General features: G+C 49.0%; 2 protein-coding genes and 1 long non-coding RNA gene across 4 annotated transcripts in view; 1 reads left to right on the plus strand and 2 right to left on the minus strand.

Annotated features, from left to right (window-relative positions):
- Positions 1–19,751, minus strand: part of Pdrg1 (Pdrg1 prefoldin-like subunit) — a 203,672-nt gene that overhangs the window by 154,692 nt on the left and 29,229 nt on the right. The window lies entirely within an intron of this gene.
- LOC142769408 (uncharacterized) overlaps positions 1–19,751 on the plus strand; it is a 77,194-nt gene that overhangs the window by 9,491 nt on the left and 47,952 nt on the right. The window lies entirely within an intron of this gene.
- LOC119163932 (isobutyryl-CoA dehydrogenase, mitochondrial) overlaps positions 11,977–19,751 on the minus strand; it is a 238,386-nt gene continuing 230,611 nt past the window's right edge. The window contains exon 12 of one of the 2 annotated variants that reach the window (XM_075872632.1): positions 11,977–12,060. The gene's annotated coding sequence lies outside the window, so the exon portion shown is untranslated. The remainder of the gene's footprint in view (positions 12,061–19,751) is intronic. The other variant, XM_075872636.1, reaches the window with a different exon arrangement.

A 19,751-nucleotide genomic window follows, 5' to 3' on the forward strand; every position in this document is an offset into this window, starting at 1 on the left:
TGGAAGTCGGCGTCTTCGCCTTTTCCCTTTTTCTAATAAATCATAATAGATCAACACTAGCAAGCGTCCGCTCTTATATGAGAGAATGCTCCGTGCGTAGTTGTACCGAACATCGTCTCGATCCGTCTTCGAGAGCCACGCGCAATACTTGCGGCGCTCTCGTTTCGTCTTGCAACATTTATTTCTTTTTTTCCTTTCGAGTGCTCAAAGTTCTCGTGACATGCTCGCCCTGGCGGCGGAGTGACCCACGGCATTAATCAGCGGCGGCGGCAGCCACCGGAGGGCAATTCCGGCGACCGAGTGGTGCGGGGTCGTTGGCCGCTATGGTAATCGCGGCCGGTCTGCTTACCCCATTTTGGAGGCCGGCTCGGCTGCGTGCGCCGCTTTCACCCTCTCGGCTGTCTGACCGCCCATCAGGACGCGCACGGGACCGTGAAAGCAAGAGAAGGGGGCGGGAAAGCACCCAAAGAAAGCAGGTCGAAAAGGAAGGCTCCGCTTTAGCAGCCCTGCGTGACACTGACCCAGATTCGAAACTCGACAAGTGTCGTCTCTCGCTAATATTGTTTTCTGTCTGGCTGCTCTGTTTAAGCCGGTCAATTCAGAAAATCTCGAACCTCGCCCTCAAGATTTTGCTTTACGTCGCGTATGCGTCTGCCATCGCCTCAAAAAGAAAATAAAGCTGGGTTTCACCGCTGGGGCGAAGCAATGAATGCAACATCAACCCATTGTATGTTATACGAAGTGTAGCATTGATATATGGCACAGGCAGGAGCACCAGTGAAAGAAGAGAAGGAAGAGTGTTGCTGCTGCTCGCGCTCCGCTTGGCAGCTGGTCGGCTTCACCTCTGAGTTTCCCCCAATAAATGTGTCCTCGGCTCACCGCTAAAGGCGTACTAACAAGTAGTGGAGTGCTGGATCCCTTTCCCATCCTGGAATTCCGCAACCAAACTCTACCTTCGCCTTCAGCGATGTCCATCGACGTTTCACAGCAGACCATTCCTACATCCCCACCTGCCCGCTGTCCCGGTGTCCCGAGAGAGCGAGACCGAGTCATCTTCAGCGGCTCTCTTCGTACGAGAAAGTAAGCGTCAATAATAGGTGGCACGAAAACGACAAACTTGGCCGCGTCCACTTTTACGTGAGAGGAGTAGCGGAGCTCTGGTTCAACAACCATGACGCTGAGCTTACTGACTGGGCCACTTTCAAGATCGCCTTCGCGGACGTGTTTGGCCGACCAACAGTGTGCAAGCTCCGCGCAGAACAGCGCTTGCGAGACCGCGCCCAACTGTCTGGAGAGGGTTTCACGTCCTACATCGAGGACGTTGTGGGCCTCGGCCGTCGCTGCAATCCCGACATGTCCGAAACAGCCAAGGTTAAACATAATATGAAGGGCATCGAAGATGATGCCTTCCACATGCTGGTGGCGAAAGACCCACGAACAGTTTCGGAAGTTATTCAGCACTGCCAAAACTACGATGAGCTGCGAACACAGCGCATTTCAACACGACGCCCTACTTTCGACATGACGACCACGTCACCATTGACCATTGGTGCAATTGCACCGGAACAGACGGTATTGACACCGCAAATCCAACAGTTTTTCCGAGAGGAAGTGGCTCGCCAGTTGTCTCTTGCTGGCAGCCATAAGCGTGCGCAAGGTGGGAGAAAGGGGAACGGCCGCTCCCTTGTCACGTAAAGGCTGGTGCACACCGGCGACTAGCAGCGGTCGCGCGACCATTCGCGACTGGCGACCAAAAAGCGACTGATGTTCACACCGACAGAGGCTGCATGCGAGCGACCGGAAGTCGCAAAACCGGAGAGTCACGTCCGGATCTCGTTATGAGCGAGAACTCCTGAGACCGGCGCGATCAGCTGATCGCCGCCAGCTGAATCCGTTCTCGCACAGCGTTCCCAACAGCGTCAAGTTCGATTCTAGCGAAGAACAAGACAATTTCATGGTGCTGATGCACTGTGCCATGGTGTCAGCGCTGGCATCACAGATGCCTCCAAAGAAAAAAAAAAAAAGCCGGTAGTGGATGTGACCATCCTTTCGATCGCGGGAGTTGACCGGCCATGCAAGCCGCCTGCCTTCAGAGCTTCGCTGACACGACGAGGAGTATTTCCGAGAGTCGTACGTATTCAGAAACCATCCTTGAATTTCCCTTGACTTGCCACAGCCTACAATGCAGCACAAATGTGTCTCGAACGTGGAGTCTTAAGTCGTTGCCAAGGCATGAAGTACAAACGCCTTCCAAACACGCTGCGTTGAATGCGCTGATAAGTCAAGTTCAAGACAAAAAAAAGTTTCCGAATACGGGGAAAAGACAGTGCACAATTTATTTTCTCTTTACTTTGACGGTGTTTAGCTTCTTGCGAATGCCACCACGTAAATTCGACACTTTGCTCGAGTTGCTGCGGCCCGCCATCTCCAAGCCAAGTATTCCGTGGTGGCCATGGTGCCACAGACCCAGAGGAACGCACTCGTTTGTATCTGGCGGCAGGAAGCCAGCGCAATGAAAAAAAAAAAAAATGAGCATCGCTGATTGGTTAAGCAGCTTTGCGACTGCAGTCGCGCGACTGAAAAATCGATCAAGAAGCGACTGGCCAACGCAGTCGCTTTGCGACAGTTTGCGACCGTTCGCGACTGGTAGCGACCAGTCGCAAATGGTCGCGCGACCGCTGCTAGTCGCCGGTGTGCACCAGCCTTAAGAGAGAAGGGGGGCAGCACGAAGTCAGCCTCGTACATTGAACATTGAATAGGGCGGGGGCGCTGCGACGATCCTCCCCCTCCCCTCTAAAGGGGAACCCTGCGCAGGCCTGTGCTCCTAGCTAACTGTTCTGAATTCGATCTCGCGCAATTTCACAAAACGCTGGTGTAATAGAATATAGCCGCTTCAACGAGAGGTTTTCGTGCAGTTTGCGTTGAGGGAACAACACGTCGACGGCAATGTTGATGCACGTCGAGAGAACGGGCGCGCAGCGATTGCCACTCACGCCCTTATGATCAAAGTTCAGAGTTGCTGCCATTTCTGTTCCGACATGGGAGCGGCCCACAACGTGCTAAAGCGCGTTCCGAAGGATCCATTCATCCATCCATTTCCTGCCTGCTTGAGGCGCAATGAACGGCAGGGCTCGCACTCTGGTAGATGCTCCCTCAGTGCGATTGAGACCAGCCGGCTCGTGGCATGCCCGCTTCATCCTCGTTAGACACTTCGAGCTCTTGCACTCCTGGATAAAACGCAGGATGTTCAGCGTGATGTTATGCCTGTACTTTATACGGAACATGGCGCCGACGTCAGCAATCCGTCGAGAGTTCCCATGTCATCGCAACAAAAGCACCGCTTCGAATTGTGTAACATAGGTGGCGGCTCGAGTCCACCATATGGCATGGTGGTCTTCGGCTAAGCAGGAGTTAGCACTGTTAGGACCGGCGCCAGGTCTGACAATGGATCGGCGTTCCTTTTGATGTTCCTTTTGAGTCGCCAAACGGGTTGGCGGCCTGTGTCCGCCATGTATTGTTCCCACCTGGCCGGAGGGTGCGGCGTCCTGCCGCTGCGGCGCCGTGAGCAGTTCGGGAGACCACCGGTGCAGCTTCTTCTTTGGAAGATGACGGCGGCGGCGGCGGCCGGGAATCGTCCCGCTAATTGAACGAATCGTTCGGCACCATTTGAAGCTTGTTTACGGCGGCCCTTTCGATGGATGCAGTCATCAACTTCAGACCCCTCGCCCAGCGACACACCTTGACGGGGGGGGAGCCGCGTTCGTGCCACATGGCCGTGCGGTGACCACGCTTCAGTTTTGAACGTTCGCGTGGACCGTGCGTGCTCGTCACCCTCGCGGGTAATGTGTGGTCCGTGATTGGACGGTGCCCTCTGTACGCGGTCCCCGATCTAGGGATCTGGGGAGGACAGACCCTTTATAATGAGCCCCCACGGCTCATTCGGTGTGCTTTTTCGAGTGGAGAGCTCGCCATGTACGAAGAACGCCACTATATATCTAAACTTTCTTATTGACCTCTCTCTAATGTAAATAAACGTCTGTTCTCTGTTTTCCCATATAAGCATTGCTTCTCGCTATAAGGGACGAGTCCGATGGGAGCCAGCTACCAACGACGAGACCCACAGGACTCAGGTCCCAACAACTGGATGGCAGCGGTGGGATCGAGCTCATCGACCAGGAGGCAATGCTGAGACCTGCTGTCTGGAGGACCTAGAGTCGGACAAAACTGCTTCGTGGCATCACTGACAACACTGGAAGGAACGCGTCCGAATTCATGACTGCATAGGGTGAGTGCACTGCTTTTCTTTGCTGAGATATCACCAGGCTTTGCGTAGGATTGTAAACAAAGCAGTGATTTGGTAACGGTGGACGGAAGTATTGATAGTACGTCAAAGTTGTTTAGTTAAAAGAGTTAGCAGCACCAAGGACCGCCATGAATTTGAAGGGACTAAAAAAGCCAGAGTTGTTAGAGTTGGCCCGAGAGCTGGGCCAGGTAATTGCCGAGACGAAAAGAAAGCAGGAGATCATTGACGCCATCGAGAAGATCGGGGCAGATGACGAGGAGCTGAGCGAATGCTTGGAGGCTATTACGCAAAGGAAAGAGGAGCAGAGGCTCCGTGAGGAAAAAGAGGAGCAGAGGCTCCGTGAGGAAAAAGAGGAACAGAGACGTCGTGAGGAAAAAGAGGAACAGAGACGTCATGAGGAAAAAGAGGAAAGGGAAAGAGAACGTATCGATCGTATGGAAATGAAACGCCTAGAAATTGAACTAGCAAAGGCTCAATCAATGAACGGAGCTAGCGCAGTGGCACGAGAAAGAGAGCGCCGAATGACAGATTTGATGCCATCCTACGCGGTAGGAGGGGACATGGGTCTTTTTCTGGTGCACTTTGAGCGCACGTGCGAGAGGGAAAATTTTGCTAAAAACACGTGGCCCCAGCGCTTGCTTACGCTGCTGCCGTGTGAAGTAGCTGACATTATAGCCCGTATGGGTAAAGAAGACGCAGACGACTATGACAGAGTCAAAGCGAGTCTGCTCAAAAAGTACAGACTGTCAGCGGAGGCGTTCAGGCGAAAATTTCGTGAGATCGAGAAAGCCAAAGACGAGTCATACCCAGAGTTTGCGTACACCTTAAAGGTAAATCTGGAGGAATGGCTTAGAGAGGAGGGTGCGCTTGGCGACGCGGAAAAGACTCTGCAGTGTTTTGCGTTGGAACAATTCTTTCGGCGTCTACCTGAAAACATTAGGTACTGGGTTCAGGATAGACAAGGAGTAGATACTATCACGAGAGCGGCAGAGCTCGCAGAGGAGTACGTAAATCGCCGTGCCCTCGAAGGCGAGGATGTCCCTAGGAGGGAGATTAGTAAATATCGGGCCAACAAGCCTCCGCGATGGACAAAGTCGGGTCGGTATATGCCGAAGGAGGGTTTAGACTCCAAAGGAAGCGGTGATGAGAAAAACAAGAGAAAGGAAGAAGCACCCGAGAAAAGGGCGGAAGGGCAACAGAAAAAGGCGTTCGAGGCCAAGAAGCCGATAGTTTGCTATAACTGCCAACAGACGGGGCATATTTCTTTGGGTTGTAAGAACCCGAAAGTTGTGTTAATGTCACTCTGTAGTAATGACGAAAACATGAAATTGCTAGAGCCATACATCCGAGACCTAGTCGTGAACGGCCAACCGTGCCGCGTGCTCCGCGATTCGGCCGCCACTATGGATGTAGTGCACCCGTCCTATGTCGAGGAGAGTCAGTTTACAGGAGAATGCGCATGGATAAGACAAGCAGTAGAGACAAACAGTGCATGTCTCCCAGTAGCAAGAGTCCGCATCGAAGGCCCTTTCGGTGTTCTAGACACTGAAGCTGCCGTTTCGGCACATCTCCCAGTGCAATACCCGTATTTGTTCTCAAATAAATCAGAGTACTTGCTGCGACAAAAAGGAATTGGGTTCAGTGAGGGTATCGTACAGGCCTTAACTCGATCCAAAGCAAGGGAGCTCGCCGCTCAGACAGTTTATAAAGATCCGGTGGCAGACGAAACAGCTTCAGCGGCAGAGCCTTCTTTACCTGGCACGAAACTGGACCACCCTATAATGGAGCCTCAAAACACAATATCTAAAGAAAGATGTAAGAAACCGGATGAATCCGAGGCATCTCGAGAAGTAGAATGCACTATAAAGCTGTTAAATGTAAGTCCTACAGAACTGATAGTGGAACAGGAAAATGACTCCACTCTCCGTAACCTAACGCCAGACGCGAAGGAAGGGGTGGCTAAGCAAAACATTCAGTTCACCAAGAAGGGGGGCGTCTTGTACAGAAAGTACACGAGTCGAAAAGGAGTTCGGTTTAATCAGCTAGTCGTACCGTATCCTTTCCGCAAGGAGCTGCTGCACCTGGTCCACGGAGGTTTGTGGTCAGGGCATCTCGGGATCAAAAAAACAAAAGAATGTTTGTTACGGGAGTTTTACTGGCCCGGCTGCTTTCGGGAGGTGGAGGCATTTGTAAGAAGCTGCGACACGTGCCAACGCGTTGGCAAGCCAGGGGATAAGGCTAAAGCACCTATGAAGCTGGTCCCCATTATCACAGAACCGTTTCGCAGGCTAGTTATAGACACAGTGGGTCCACTTCCTGTAACGCAGTCCGGGTACCGGCACATACTCACAGTGCTCTGCCCGGCCACGAAATTCCCGGAAGCAGTACCGTTAAAGGAGCTCAGCTCGGAAGAGGTAGTTAAAGCGCTTTTATCTATCTTTGCACGTGTAGGCTTCCCTGCAGAAATTCAGTCCGACCAGGGATCTGTTTTTACAAGTGCACTAACCTCGACATTTCTAGAAAAGTGTGGTGTTAAAATCATCCACAGTTCAGTGTACCACCCTCAGTCAAATGCTGTAGAAAAGGTACATTCAGTCATGAAACGGCTGCTACGCGCCCTTTGTTATGAGCAAAAAGAGGATTGGGAGGCTTGCTTGCCCGCAGCTATGTTCGCGCTTCGGGTCGCTCCTCACGAATCAACAGGGTTTTCGCCTGCGGAGCTTGTTTACGGACGTGCTCTTCGCTCCCCACTTCGCATTGTTCGAGAATCTTGGGAGGGCCGGGCGGACGACCCTTCGGTAGTAGCATACGTACTTGAGCTGTTGGACCGACTTCACGCAGCTCAAGAACTAGCGGAGCAGGAAATGCGCAGAGCTCAAAACAACGCTAAGCGCTATTATGACAAGACAGCCCGGACGCGAAGCTTTCGAGTGGGGGAAAAAGTGATGATACTGAAACCCTCACTGAAGAATAAACTTCAGGTCCAGTGGGAGGGACCTGTTGAGGTGGTTCAGAAATTGTCAGACACAAATTACTTGGTTACTGGACTGGGAAGGCGTAAAACGCAACAGGTGTACCACACTAATCTGCTCAAACCGTACCAGCAGAGGCATGCCGTTGTAAACATGTCGCTCAATCAACCGGAAGAAATGCCTATTGATTTCCCGGAGTTAACAACAGAAAACAAAGACATTGGCGAGACTATTAGTAACCTGGTAGAGCAGGCGGAGTTGGAGCCAGATCAGAAAGCGGAACTGAAGGAACTATTGTTTGACTTTAAAGAAACATTTTCAGACACACCTGGCAGAACCAAAGCCCTAGTTCATGATATTGAGCTGACATCTTCGGAACCAATTCGTTCTAAAGCTTACCGCGTTTCCCCGAGGCAACGGGAAATAATGGCCGCGGAGATAAACCGAATGCTCGAGCTAGGAGTGATCGAGCCAGGAGAGAGTGATTACACCTCGCCTCTGATCTTGGTTGAGGTCCCAGGGAAAGAGCCGCGACCGTGTATTGACTATCGGAGGCTCAACTCGATTACAAAGGACCAAACTTATCCAATTCCGCATATTGAGGAAAGACTTGAGCAAGTCAGCAGTGCCAATTTCATCTCGACTTTGGATTTAGTCAGGGGATACTGGCAGGTGCCTCTAACTGAAAGGGCTAGTAGGCTTGCGGCGTTTATTTCCCCGATGGGAACATTTCGGCCGAAGGTCCTTAGTTTTGGATTAAAGAATGCCCCTTATTGCTTTTCTGGCCTAATGGACAAAGTGTTACAGGGTATGGAGGACTTTGCCCTCCCGTACCTAGATGATATTGCTATTTTTTCTTCTTCCTGGATAGACCACATGAAACACTTGCGAGCTGTGCTATGTCGTCTGCGTGAGGCCGGCTTAACAGTGAAGGTTGCGAAATGCCAATTGGGGCGCGCTGAGGTAGCTTATCTAGGGCATGTAATAGGCCAAGGCTACCGCCGGCCGTCAGAAGTAAAGCTGGCCGCAATAGACAACTTTCCCCAACCACGAACCAAGAAAGACATTCGGTCGTTTCTTGGATTGGCCGGTTATTATCAAAGGTATATCCCGCGTTACTCTGACATTGCAAGTTCCTTGACAGACGCTCTTAGAAAGACTGAACCCCAGACCGTAAAATGGGATGGGGCCAAGGAACATGCATTTTCTACGCTAAAGAAGGCACTAAAAAGTCAGCCAGTGTTGAGCGCGCCTGACTACTCTAAGCCGTTCATTCTTCAGTGTGACGCCAGCGACCGGGGTATGGGTGTCGTGCTTTGTCAGAGGGGAGAGAACGACCAGGAACACCCTGTACTGTATGCCAGTAGAAAGCTTTCTGTTCGTGAGGAAGCATACAGTGCCTCAGAAAAGGAATGTGCCTGCGTTGTTTGGGCTGTGCAGAAGCTAGCTTGTTACATCGCCGGTTCTAGGTTCACAATAGAGACTGACCACTGTCCCCTCACATGGCTACAGTCCATGTCATCGAAAAACGGCCGTCTTTTGCGCTGGAGCTTAGCTCTTCAACAATACACCTTTGATATCCATTACAAGAAGGGTAAACTCAACAGCAACGCAGATGGTCTGAGTCGTTGTCCCTAGTACCCCGAGGGCTTCAAAACGATTTTCTGCTTTCTATCCTCGATTTGAGGCCCACTAGTTTTCTGTATTTATCCAATCATGTGTCAAGTGTTTTGTTTAATGTCTTCAAAAGTGGCTGATGTGGTGTTGCGACTCGGCGGGGGCCACAGGAATAAAGTTGAGGTAGAAGGAAATGACTTCCACAGGTGAATCTGAGTCTGGTGATTCTGAGTAGAGAATTGCCGTGTGCTTGCTTGTGTGTGGGTGTGCTTTCGGCGCAGTTTCCGCAGTTCCTCGTTTGTGGTGGGCGGAGAATATGGTGGAGGGGTTCACCTCATCCCTGCGAGCAACGCCCTCTTGGTCGATGATCATCGGATCCAGTGTTCGGGACCAAAGTAATAGAGGAAGAGCCGACAAGCTGCAATACAGATCCCGCTGCACAGTACCTGCTGGCCACTGCACCTCGGGATCTTCTTTCCCCGGCGGAGAGGCTGTTAGGACCGGCGCCAGGTCTGACAGTGGATCGGCGTTCCTTTTGATGTTCCTTTTGAGTCGCCAAACGGGTTGGCGGCCTGTGTCCGCCATGTATTGTTCCCACCTGGCCGGAGGGTGCGGCGTCCTGCCGCCGCGGCGCCGTGAGCAGTTCGGGAGACCACCGGTGCAGCTTCTTCTTTGGAAGATGACGGCGGCGGCGGCGGCCGGGAATCGTCCCGCTAATTGAACGAATCGTTCGGCACCATTTGAAGCTTGTTTACGGCGGCCCTTTCGATGGATGCAGTCATCAACTTCAGACCCCTCGCCCAGCGACACACCTTGACGGGGGGGGAGCCGCGTTCGTGCCACATGGCCGTGCGGTGACCACGCTTCAGTTTTGAACGTTCGCGTGGACCGTGCGTGCTCGTCACCCTCGCGGGTAATGTGTGGTCCGTGATTGGACGGTGCCCTCTGTACGCGGTCCCCGATCTAGGGATCTGGGGAGGACAGACCCTTTATAATGAGCCCCCACGGCTCATTCGGTGTGCTTTTTCGAGTGGAGAGCTCGCCATGTACGAAGAACGCCACTATATATCTAAACTTTCTTATTGACCTCTCTCTAATGTAAATAAACGTCTGTTCTCTGTTTTCCCATATAAGCATTGCTTCTCGCTATAAGGGACGAGTCCGATGGGAGCCAGCTACCAACGACGAGACCCACAGGACTCAGGTCCCAACAGCACACTGCATAGACTGTTACAAGCAGACAGTTCTTTTGGGTTATGAACTTATCAACTGCTACTGCGACAGGTTGTACTTCAAGTAGTAACTATTTTTCTTTTTCAGAGACGACAATACATGATGCTCAGGTGACGTGCCCACGTGGTGTCTGAAATATATATATATATATATATATATAGGGCCAGCGATGTGGCACATGTGTGATGGGCACTTGATTTCTCAGGGGTGAATCGCGAAGAATTGGGCATGAGAAACGACGAAAATGAACAGAAACAGGAACTGACAAAAAAAAAAATTGGCAGATCCCATGTACAGTGGCAATCGATGATATGCGAAGCACGAATGACAAATGTTGATGTCACTTAAAATCAGCACAACGTTGCGAGGTGCAGGTAAATGATGCCGCACTTGACTTCCGCGTCATGATTATCATGTTTGGATGTGTCGTTTACCTTCGTCATCTATTCACGTCACGTGATACCAAATTCAGTATATGTGGAGTTAGCGAAACGACCGCAAGCACGCTATGAGCCTGGTATGTTGTCACGTCCTTGCATGACACGCGTGCCAGGATTATCATGTTTGCACCAGTCATATATATCGTCATTCATTGATGTCATGTAGCACCAAATTTGGTTTATGTGGAGCTAGCGAAACGGCCACGAGCGCATCATGAAGGGCCCAATCATGCTGGGCACAGCGACGCAACGCTAGCAAAACACAAGCACTCTATAGTCTGACGCCAGGCGCGACCAGCGTGCGTCGGCGCAGCCCGACGACAACCGGCGCGAAATGTGACATGCTGCAGTTCGCACCGATGCGTTACCCTGACAACACTGCGTCCCCTTTTTCCTTACGGAGGGACGCTGGACGCGCTGAAACGCGCTTGAGTCAAAGCAACGCAGTGCGGCGCGCGCCCGTGGGTATATGACAGGATTGGCGCCTGGCGTGGCGACGCCGACGTTACGCGACGAAATGAACGCCGGTGAGCACGCGCACCGCGTCCCGTCGAAATGTAATGGTGCGTTGACTGTGGCATGTCGCCATGTTCTCACATGACACGCATTTCATGATTATCATGTTTGCACCAGTCTCATACCTTCGCAATCCATTTGCGTCACGTAATAACAAATTTGGCACATGTGAAACTAGCGAAACGGCCGCCAGCGCATCATGAGCGTGGCACGTAGTCATGTTGTTACATGACACGCTTGTCATGATTCTTATGTCAGGGTCTGTCGCTTGTGTTCACCATGCAATCATATATCATACGAGTTTTGCAACATGTCATGCGAAAGAAACCACCACAAGATCTGCAGGGCCCTGAAATGTAAGTCATGACACTCATGACATACATATCATTATTTTCATGTTCTGACTTGTGAAATATGTTCTTCATACAGTCATGTGATGTCATACCAAGTTTGGTATCGATACCATTATCGAAAAGGCCAAGAGAGCTAAAAGTCGTAAACGGCTAGATAGATAGATAGATAGATAGATAGATAGATAGATAGATAGATAGATAGATAGATAGACAGATAGATAGATAGACAGATAGATAGATAGATAGATAGATAGATAGATAGATAGATAGATAGATAGATAGATAGATAGATAGATAGATAGATAGATAGATAGATAGATAGATAGATAGATACGCTCAAAGTCGCAAAAGTTCGCTAAGAAATGTTTCGCATCTAAAAGAAAGGCGTTCAACTTGCAGCGTAACTTTATTAGGCACGAAGAATTCAACTCGCATAGGCGTGCGCACGGTTATTCATGAGAGGTGCACTGCAGCACCCCCTTTATTGGTCTTGTCCAAAAATAAAAATTAGTGGATTGCCTACCTCTGATCCCCGAGCAGATTACTGGCGGTAAATTTGAGGAGGAAGCTCTTCCAACGGCGTACCAGGGGCCCGTGACCTCCATTGTGGTCCAGTGACGACATTACTGCGCATTCAACAATGACGGCACAGGTTCGGCTGAGTAAAAATATGGGGCAGACTCGGCGCCCTTCTTTGATTATAAAATGGGGGAGGGGGAATAAAATTACCAGTCCTTCCTGCCCCCCCCCCTCCCCCTGCAAGCATACCCATCTCTATGGACGTCTAATGCTTGAACCAGTACTCCTCTAAGTGACTGTGGTCGCGTTGCAGTGCTCCTTTAGACGCTGAGTGAGCGCGTTGGTATGTGCTGTCATTTGCAACAGCAGCACCACTATTGAAGCATGGTTCCACAATCACCATCGGCAGAGACACGCAGCAGGAGCTGGTCATGGTTGAAGATGCGACTGATGCTTGTTGATATTGAGCTCAGTTGCTTGTCGTAATGAAATATATTGTAAACCGGCGTCTGCGGATCTATTGTGAGCGTATCTGTACTTCATACGATATACAGTACCCAATCAGTTCTGGTCAGTGAGTGGCGGGCCTTCGGCCCTTCCAACGGAGCTGTGGATGACGTAGTTCAGCTTGGCTCGTTTCCACGATTTCGGTGCGTTCACGCGGGCGCGGCAAGACAAGCTTCTTTCAGCTCTTCTGCAGCAACCACAGAAAAGAATTACGACGTCGTGGAGAATAATGTCTGCCCTGTTACCAAGTTTTGCCGTGTTCTGAAACCACTACAGCTTGCTTTTGAAACAGCGAGAATACAAGTATACATGCTATGAAGGAGCTCTTGATTGATTGATTTGATTGATTGATTTGTGGGGTTTAACGTCCCAAAACCACCATATGATTATGAGAGACGCCGTAGTGGAGGGCTCCGGAAATTTTGACCACCTGGGGTTCTTTAACGTGCACCCAAATCTGAGCACACGGGCCTATATGAAGGAGCTCTTCTCATGCTGGTGATGCCACTAAAAAATAACGGAGGCTCCGCTTAATAATAATAAAAAAAAGAAAAGATCGGATGAATATGATGGGATGAGTTCGCGCATAACAGTATTGGGTACACTATAGGGATATTGGAGATGCCTTCACTCTGCACCGCACTTAAGACGGTGGTGAACTTCATTATTGCGAAGCCTGGAGACCTTTCAAGTTGATGCGCCATCGCTCGAACACAAGCCATGTTGTGATACTGAAAAAAAAAAAAGGCAGATCCCACGTACAGTGACAATCGCACGGAGAGCGCGTGTTTCGAGAGGTGGGCGCGGCCCGCTATTTTTTTTTTCCGCACCGCAGCGCTCTTTCTTTCGGTCGAAAAGGCGGCCGTGCTGTTGGCGAAGCTTCTATGTGGCGAAAAAAAAAAATGGTTTTGCGCTTTTATATAACTTTGTGTTCTTTTGGAAATGTCGGGTCAAGAAGTACGAGAGGCAAATTCAACGCTGGGGCGTTTTATTTTCAAATGTTTTTTTTTATTTTGCTGTAGATTGGCACCGCCCATATTAAGGTAGTTCAGCTTGCGATGACTCTGGAAGAGATCCGCCGTCCAGCCGTGCTCGCCACAATTGGTCTCGCCTTTAGATGAGGCACGTTCAGTATATAGGTCTTCTCACGAGCAGCAAAGCGCTGTTCGCCGCGCGAGGGATAAATAAACGAAACCACGGCTTATGCACTGAGTGAATGATTAGTTAGGCCATGGTCCTTCAAAGTATTGAAGGACCATGGTTAGGCGAAGCGTCCGTCCATCCGCACGTCTATTAGTTCGTCCATGCGTCCGTCGACTCCTGTCACACTACAGCACTCATCGGACGGATGGATGCTTCGCCCCACTCATCATATAATTGACTCCGCGTGGATATGCTGGCCACGCTGGATAGAAGGACGACCGACCAAGTACTGCTCTAAAGAACTTCGTCCCTAAAAGCAATAACACCATGTCGCGCTACGCGTCGCAGCTGTGATTACGTCAGCGCGCTTGTAATAATTCTCTAAACAGCGTTACAATCTAAATCAGGGGTGTTTCCCCGAAAGGAAGAAGAAATTATCTGTGTGTAACCCGCGAGCGCAGAATGCGGCTCTCCGATTTAGCTTGTGGATTGGGCTGTCAGTTTTTATTACATGTAGAGCATTTTATAGTCGCACCTACTAGCGCATTCGGCGTCGGCGGCGCCGTTGACACCACTACTGCGCATGTTGGCGTCTTGTGCCCAAGTTTTTTTTTTTCTATCTGACGTGCAGAAGGGCATACAGCAGTATACATATTCCTGAAATTAAATGGAGGAAACAAGACCTCACGTCACTTTCTCTAACAGGGGAAAACTACAGCATTGGCATAGCATCGATTATATAAACCGTGACCAATCGGTAACCTAATAAATCGCTACTATTGAATCGAACATTCGTTGAGACTTCCACTTTAAAATTTTCTCTCTACGCAAAATGCCAGTGACGCATGCACGCAAGGTAACCACGCGAACTTCGCTGCGCTCTGCTTTCTGCCGTGGTCTCCGCCGCTCGAGGAACCCACCTTAAACGCGCCTCCTCGCGGTAGCCGGACGCGTGAGGCGATACTCGCTGGTTTTGCTGGGGAACGCGACAATAGGGACGGCCGGAGAAAACCACGCCGCGCGTCCGCAATCTCGGAGGCCATGTTTTCCCCAAGATAGCCACCACCAGCGGTAAGCTTGCCGTTTCAACGCTGTAAGAGGTGCTCCTTCGTGGCTAACGCCTCGCACTCACTGTTTCGCTGTTGTACTTCGGGTCTCTCCCCTCGTCCCGTTCTCAAAAAATCACGATGGTACCTGTGTTTGTATATCGCAGGAATCTGTACTCGAACTCAATGTACTGATTTTTTCTTTGATAAAGGCCGGTCCCCAGCCAAAAGCTCAGAATAAATGTTTATTTTTTCACTGTTTCTTGCATATAAACTGGTTAGCGAGGAATATTCTTCCGAAAATTCATATATATGAAGAACAAAGAAATAACGCAGGACCCGGACGTAAAAGTTCAAAAAAATATATAAAAAACATAACTAAAATCGTTCCCGAAAAGACTGATGTTTCCACCGCGGAACCAGACTACGCCGGAATGATGCACACATGCGACAGTAGCGTAATATAAGACAATGCCGTAGTATAAAGCTTTTTACTGGCTGGCAAGCGATTGTTAGCAACGCGTGTAGAAACGTGTGATAGGACAAGAAAAGGAGGATTCGCGCATGCGCACTTACAAGAAAGAAACGGAGTAAGAAAATACACGTCATCGGCACAAACAATAACAAGTCATTGGTTCAATTGGAGCAGAGTACCGATCAACATCAGAGCGTGCGCAACATCCTTTCATGATTTCGGCAACAAAAATCAAATCAAACAGGGACCTGATCTATCTGCGTGAAAGAGTAAAAACTAGCGGGGAAGTTCAGGAGCCTAAATACACGCATCTAAGCAAGTAGAATACTTTATCGAGTTCAACGAACGAGTACATTCACCCAGGCCTCGGAAAGTTCTACCCATCGCCGATGGTGGGTGAAAAAATCGACAGCTGAAGAAGTACCGTAGTGGCTCCGTTCAAATCTACCCTCGGCGACACCAGAAAAGGCGCCACGGGCATCATAGTAAGCTCAAAATTTAAAGCGAAGAGAGCCATCATTTTTGCAAAAAAAGTGCTCTTCTCTATATAACTCAAGGGTAACATTAGAACGCCCCGTTGTGCGTAGTACTTCTGAGCACTAAATTCGTTTAGCGACTGCGGTGCAACGCGAGTTCAACTATATAATACAGATTCTCCTATTTTTGACGAGGGCAGCTGTATGCGCCGATAGTTTTCATGCGATGGCGGGCGTGGTCCGTTCCATTTTCTTTCTAACACGTGTTTATTCGGTCACTGCAGTTGCTGTCCGCAGGAACTGGCGAAGGCATCAATTTCTGCAAGTTCCACGGTGATGACAGGCATCTTATTTTTGCCAATGCGCGCATATTTGTTTTTGCTTCTTTGTCGGTAATTTCAATCTCAGACGTTATTATCGCTGTCAGTGTTGTGTATTTGTGCACTACGTTCATTTGCACTGATCCCGCACGTGTTCAAATGCTTGAGCTTCGCTCGACTTTCGCTCCACCGTGATTTACTTGCAAAAAACCTGGCCTCCTTATCTACATCTTGATTCAATAAAAAATGTTGGTGTTGAAGCCGTGCTTGGCGAAAACAGGAGCTGTAATTCGAAGCTGGGACTGAAGCATCTCATGCTGATTTTTACGACTCTTTTGTAATGGTAGTTTCTACTTAAGGAGACACGCTTCTTTGTTCATTTTGCATCTGAAAACGAAGGCCTCTGAAAACTCGTGATAATGCTTCTAACACAATATATCCTATACACGCATCAGCCTTCAAGCTGCCGCAATTCAACGATCGTGGCCACCCTCTACTTGACCAGCCATTCATCGACAACTGCGAGACCGTGACGTCATTCACCACAAGAAGTATAAAGCCACTACCCGAGGATCGTCTCTTCAGTGGGCTAAGGTGCAGCAGCAACAGCACGATGTTTAATCGTTGCTTGCTTTTCATGCAGGTATGTTAGCTTTCCAATGCTGAATGCATTCGATCCGATGATCGCTTTCTGTTGCTGCTGCCTTGCCCACGTAGACTTGTATTTTTATGCCACGTGTTATATTGCAAAAGTCGTCTCGTTCTGAGTGGTGATGTGGAACTAAATCCGGGGCCTTTGAATAAGTTGGTGAATACCAGTAAAGGCAATACTTCTGGTAATAGACCTGTAACCCGAAACGCAGCTGGTTCCATTGCTTTCGACGAGGTTACTCATACACTCTCTACTTCCGTACCTGTTGACACTGGCGCTCCATCTATCTCTGAAATGTTATCTAAACTTTTGGAGGGGCAAACTAAGCTAGCTCATGATATTGCCGACATCAAGTCATTTCAACAGACGGTCGCCTGCCGTTTTGATGATTTAGAATCACGTGTTAATGCATTAGAACGGGCTCCTAAATCTAATGAGCATAATTCTGTGAGTGAATTCCGTTCTGAAATAAATTGCTTAACTTCTAAGATTAACGAACTGCTCTTAAAAACGATGTCTTACAAAATCGTCAAGGCGTAATAATCTGATAATATACGGTATTTCAGGAGATCCGAATGAAAACGCTAGCACCCTGTTGTGCAGCGTTACTTCTGTATTCACTAATAGCCTGAAAATTGCCTGCCCTTAAATCGAGCGCGTACACAGGCTTGGTAAACCACGTACTGGCTACACACGACCCATTATTCTGAAGTTTTCGAACTTTGGTGAAAAATTCGTTGTCCTAAAAAATGCGTCTAAACTCAAAGGCTCAAACGTGTTTATTACAGAAGACTTCTCTTCGCGGATTAGACACATTCGGAAAAGAATTTGGGAGGCATCACTTCCCTTTCGCAACGATGGCTCTGTGGTGAAGTTAAAATACGATCACGCGTTCATTGACAAGGTTCGTTACAACTGGGACGACGCCTCAAACACACTAGTGAAAGTCTCAGGTCAACCCCGTGGCCCTCGTTCTTCTGTCCCCACGTCCTCAAATGCCTCTTCATCCACTCCCTGACCTCGTTATAACCGTCAGAAACATGCACCTTGTAGTTCTAAACGTTAATGCTCGTAGCATAGTTAAGAAACTTCCAGATCTATTGTCCCTTGTTGCAACTTATTCCCCTCATGTTGTTGGCATTACTGAGTCTTGGTTACATAGTAACGTTTATGATTCTGAGTTCACTCCGCCCGGCTTTATTGCCATACGTAATGACAGGGCACATGGCATTGGCGGTGGCGTCGCTCTACTTATCCGCTCAGATATCCGCTTCTCGGTGTTGCCATCACCTCCAGAGATTGAATCCCTGTGGTGCAAGATTAGTCTAAATAATCAATGTATTGTAGTTAGTGTTATATATCGCCCACCTGGATCCTGCCTTGATGTTCTTCATGCTCTTTCCGATTTCATGTGCGATATTAATATAGCTTCATCAAGGTTGATCTGTATGGGTGATTTTAATGCTCCTGACATCGATTGGCCTTCCCTGACTGTAACGGGTCGTGATGCTGCTATCTATCATGAATTAATAAATATTTCTTTATCTTTTGGGCTTACTCAAGTCGTTTCATGTGCGACTAGGTTTAATTCTATTCTAGACTTAGTTTTCCTAAGTACAGATTTAGCTGATAATAACTTTTCTTGCGAGGTAATTAACGGATTATCAGACCATAAAGATGTCTTGTTATCACTTTGTTGTCCCACGTCCAAATCACCCTATACGTTTACTAGTTTCCTTGATTTCACTCGTGCGGATGACAATTCCATTACTGATATTCTAGCTAATCATTTTGATACGTTTTGTGCACTTTCTGACAGGCAGGATATAGATTACCTCGTTAATTACTTTGAGGATCTTGTTAAGTCATGTGTCCGAAGATTTGTGCCACTTAAGACAAAGAAAAGCAATACTAATCTTCCTTGGATCACTCGTGACATCTTACATTTGTCTCGCCGTGTCCGTCGACTTAGGCGCTCCGGAAGAACTCACGATCCCGTTAGCCTAGACAAATTTCAGAAGGCGAAAAGTGAACTTAATTCTAAAATGAGAACGGCGAAAGATTTCTTTTTTTCGCGTCCAGTTGCCGCGCATGTTAAGCACGAACCCACGCAAATTTTGGTATTCGATTACGCGGAATTTTAACAGATTGCTGTTACTTATGACACAAGGTGTACAGCTGCCGTGGTGTTGAAAGATGTAAAAGGCTAACTTTGAAAGGCTTATTTTGTGCAGTGTATATATTTCACATGAATATGCTCTATAATTGTGTAATGATTTTGATGTTATCATTAAAAAATTCTTTGCATATCTGAGTGTACTTATGTCTGTGCTGCCATGTCTGTACGGGGTGCAGCGAGCTCATCGAACTTACTGTTCTGCCCGATTGTAAAATAGACAAAATTAGGTTGACTGATTAACGCCTTTCTTGGGTGTTACTATTGCCGTGTGAATTTTTACTATGCAAAGTAGGGAGAGAAGCTACAAAACAATTTATCTTCTTTTTTTCTCTCGTTCTTTCGTCAAAGCGAAGGCACTGCTTGAGCCACATTCGTACAAGCGTTATTCTGCCCGACGAGGTCGTTTGTGGCGCACGGAAGATACTCGCGCGTCCGTCTGCTCACACACGTGCTTCCTTCCTTTCGGTTGTGTCTTGAATTCGTCATCTCGTGTGACGTTCGATGGTCAGCAGTGAGCCGACCTCCATAGCTGCGAGTACTGGCGGAGAAACAAGTTTGTTGGCTAAATCATTTATCTGACCCCCCCTCCCCTCCCACACACTGAGCAGTCACGTGATCATTCGCATCCCCCTTGCCGGCGGGGAGTGTTCATCTTCGCAATTCATACCTTGCCCGAAACGATGGCAATCCGGGAGCCAGCTTAGCGAGTGCGTCGCAGCAACGGCGAAAGTAGCCAGGAAAAAGATACAGAGCAAAAGGGCCCACTTCTCGAAATGTAGCCCGACTCGCTAAACCGGTTCTGCCGCGCACGGGCTGAGCCCACTCGGAGCGAAGAGAAGAGGGGGGGAGGACGTTCGCGGAAAGTGGTCGTTGCGAAGAAGCAAGCAAACACGAAGAGAGCGAAAGTTCTCCTCCTTGGCGTGCCAGATAAAAACAGCCCCGTTCGGTGCCACGAGGCCAGCGATGTAAATTTGCGGGCCGTTTTGGCCGCGGCCTCCGC

This window comes from Rhipicephalus microplus, chromosome 8, assembly GCF_043290135.1.
Source record: "Rhipicephalus microplus isolate Deutch F79 chromosome 8, USDA_Rmic, whole genome shotgun sequence".
Taxonomy (NCBI): domain Eukaryota; kingdom Metazoa; phylum Arthropoda; class Arachnida; order Ixodida; family Ixodidae; genus Rhipicephalus; species Rhipicephalus microplus.